We start from the raw sequence: 4020 nt of genomic DNA, 5'->3' as shown, positions 1-4020 counted from the left end.
TCATTTTTCATTTTTTTTTAAAAATAACTTTCGATTTTTTTTAAATGGAGATTTTTTACTTTTTTTAGAAAACATATATTTATAAAAAAAATTATTTTTTTTAAAAAGTTGCAATTTTTTTTCTTCAAAAAAAAGCATTTTAAAAAAACTACATTTTTTTATTTAAAAAACTGCATATTTTTTTTAAAATGCAACTTTTAAAAAAACTATAGTTTTTAGAAAAAAAAATGCAATTTTTATAAAAATAAATATTTAAATATTAGTAAATTATTACAAAAAAAACTAGAATATTTTAAAAAAAAAACACTAATTGTTTATAAAAAAAATCAAAGTTTTAGGTGCATATATGCATATTTTTTTGAATGCATATATGCATTGTTATACTATAATATTCGTAACTAAATCGTAAAAAATCTAATTTTAATTAATCAATCTTTAAACATAATAATACAAGAATTTTATTTGATACAAAATAAAATATAAAAAATAAAAAATGGTACAAAGATTCACAATGTTGTCATTTCTTAATATTAAAATTGCCATATTTTCTTCAATGTATCATTTTTCACATCTTCAATTTTTTCCACAAATTCTTCAAAATCTACAATAAAAAAAATTGATTAATGCATGAGCACTCACTAAAATGCACATGTGTATATATATATATATATATATATATATATATATATATATATATATATATATATATATATATATATATATATCATATAAGATTCACATGTGATTATATCATGTAAGATTCACATATTGATTATATAATGTGATATTGACATGTAATTGTATATTTTAAGATTCAAATGTGAAATTGACAAGAAAATTTTAAAAAATTATTAACGAAGAACACACACACACAAAATGTATTTGTGCATATAGACGTAATTCATATGTGATTCACTTGTGATTTACATGTGAATCACATGTAATTCATATGTATTCACTTGTTATTTACATGTGAATCACATGTAATTGATATGTGATTCACTTGTGATTTACATGTGAGTTACATATGATTATCATGTGATATACATGTGAATCATATGTAATTCATATGTGATTTACATATGATTCATATATGAATTACATGTGAATCACAGTAATTCATATGTGATTCACTTGTGATTTACATGTAAATTAGATGTGATTCATATGTGAATTATATTAGGAGGCATGCAATGAAAACTTATACACAATGCAATAGCAGTCGTACATTTCATGGAACATAAAGTTTCAAGCAATTTAATTGAAAGTTATTTATTTAAATTATGAGATTTTACCTGAGGGTGTTTCGTTAGGAAAGGTGCAAGTCAAAACCTCCAACAAAGCCAACATTTTCCGCCAGAATTCACAGCCCGAAAAAATTACTCATCCAGTTCTTTAAAAATCTCCAAAAGCTCCTATTAGAAAAGAAGATAAAATAAACATAAACAAATTCATCTTGCATCAGCCAATCAAATCAATAATAATTAAGCTATCTCACGATTAATAGATCCACCAATGTCTCATGTCAATTTTCACTCAAAACTTCCAAGAAAAATCTCAAATTCTGTTACATGGATGAAATATATGATTTTTATATACTTTCAGATTGCACGACAATAATAAAATAAACAATTGCTCATAATCTCTTTCAGAAATGTACTTCTGTAATGAAAAAAATAAGATTAATGGATCATGGAATATTTTTCTATAACAAAACAACACAAAAAGGTTATAGTTCTTTACCAACATAATGTTTCTTAATTTTTATGTAAGCAAAGATTCAACTTCTTTACTTTCCAATACAACACCAACTTAGAAAAATATAAATGAAAAGAGCACCAATATCAATTACAACTTCCCTAAACTGGAAAAGTATGTCTTTTTATTCCAATTCCAAAATGAAAAAAAAAATTGCAAAAGTTCTTACTGTTGTTCCAGATGACGTCAAGAGCATAAATCCAGATATTGTTCCAGAATGATAAGAACTTGCTAAATATCCATGATCAACATTTTAATAATTGCTTGAATATATTACATCAAAAAACCAAAGCAAGATCAGATTTTGTTGGACAACATAGTAGTTGAGTTTCTCCATTGGTGTCAATACCTCAATATGTTGCAACCATAACCATTCCAAACATTTACAGGATATCTCTTTTTTACAAAGTTTCATTGATTTATGATCCTTTTCTTTTTACTAAATCAATCCAGACAGCTATTATGACTTTCTTTTTTACTTAATCTTAATCTTGACATAATGTATTAATAAATTTAGTAAAAAAACTAGGATTAATCTATCAAGACACTAACCTTTTAACATATTTGATGAATATCATGAAGAGTTATCCAGTCATACAGCACTAAAAAAACAATAACTCAAATTTCAGCCACTTTAGGTAGAATGGTGTAGTTAGTACCCATGTGATGACTTTATTGGCAACGAGTTCATCGACATTTCTGATGTTGACTTGGACAGAATCCTAAATTGGAATTGGTTCATCATTCATGAAGTCAAAGTGAAGTTAACATGTGATATTTCTCATTGAGGCATTTCATCGAACATGTTGAGTGCAAACAAATATCTATATTTTTCAATAACACATGTGACTATTTTTATACCTACAATCAACACAGTGATTTAACTGTTTTTAAAAACTTATTAACTAAATAGGTTCAAATTAATGATTAGGCAAAAACAATTTATAAATTTCAAACAAAGATAAGGATTGAACAATAGAAACAGATGATACCTAAATTTTCATCAACAGATACCAAATTTAAAGTGAGATTCAAGCTCATAAAAATCTGATCTCGGAGGTTAGGCAGATAGAGACCCTCGCCAGATCGAAGTGATCTACAAATGTGATTTGACGATTACTGTTGCAATCGAAGATGAAAATGAACGACGTCGATCTCTTAGCTTGAGGATTCGTTGTCGATGAAATGACAGATAAGGACAATGGATCAGTAAGTCGTTGTTCATCGTCGGAAGAGGTAGAAGTGGTGGACGGAAGGAGGAGGAAAGTGGTCAGAGATTGTTTCCAGTGGTGGGAGGAGTAAAAGCAGAGGTAGTAGACCTGAAGAGTGAAAAGGAGATTCTTTGAACGGAGAAACTCCGTTCAGATCTTCAGTCGACAGAAGACACCGAGGTGAGGTCGACGATGACAATGAACTCCAGTGAACTGATGATGGATATGCAGAAGGACATGAGAGTTAGAGAGAGGGAAAGAGAGATCTAACGAGGAATAGAAAGAGAAATAGTGTGTGTTTGTGTGTGTTTGGTATATAAACTAAATTAATTATTAATTGTTAGGATATGATATTTTTAATTCTCAATATGCCCCTATAATTCCTTATAAAATGTTTTTGATGCCATTAAAACAAGTGATAATTACAATTATGTCATGATCAATCCAAACCATTCAAAATTTTGAAATATATATATATATATATATATATATATATATATATATATATATATATATATATATATATATATATATATATATATATATATATATATATATATATATATTTGAAACGTCAAACTAACTAATCAACTCCTAAATAACCACCTATGTCTCCATAGAGACTTGAACCCCTGACCTCTTATATGAGAAGGTCACTCTATACCGCTAGACCATTGACCCTTTGGTATATATATATATATATATATATATATATATATATATATATATATATATATATATATATATATATATATATATATATATATATATATATATTTGCATTTTTGTCGAGTTAAGTGAACATGACAAATGAATATAATGATTTATTTCAATATTTTTCTCATTTCATTACGTGGTCATTTCATCGTACCAAACAGTACCATGAGTTTTGGTGTCTGATATGGTGAAGATTATATTTTATATGGGCATCAATTCTTTGTGGAGATCGAAGAATTATATCATCGGGTGTAAAACGTTATTATCCTTTTAGTCAAAAGGTTTAACTAAAGGTGACAAACTGAATGGCTTAGATGTGTTTGTTAACAGATTA

At 26.7% G+C, this 4020-nt stretch overlaps 1 long non-coding RNA gene across 1 annotated transcript; it reads right to left on the bottom strand.

Annotated features, from left to right (window-relative positions):
* Positions 1-399: 399 nt before the first annotated feature.
* On the bottom strand, positions 400-3267 carry LOC128126664 (uncharacterized). The gene is made up of 2 exons (XR_008224633.1): positions 1296-3267; positions 400-601 (listed from the first exon to the last, which is right to left on the bottom strand). It is a non-coding gene; the product is annotated as an uncharacterized LOC128126664 (long non-coding RNA).
* Positions 3268-4020: the final 753 nt, after the last annotated feature.

This window comes from Lactuca sativa, chromosome 6 (genome assembly GCF_002870075.4).
Source record: "Lactuca sativa cultivar Salinas chromosome 6, Lsat_Salinas_v11, whole genome shotgun sequence".
In the NCBI taxonomy this organism is placed as follows: Eukaryota; Viridiplantae; Streptophyta; class Magnoliopsida; order Asterales; family Asteraceae; genus Lactuca; species Lactuca sativa.
This window is presented reverse-complemented; position numbering and strand designations above follow the sequence as displayed.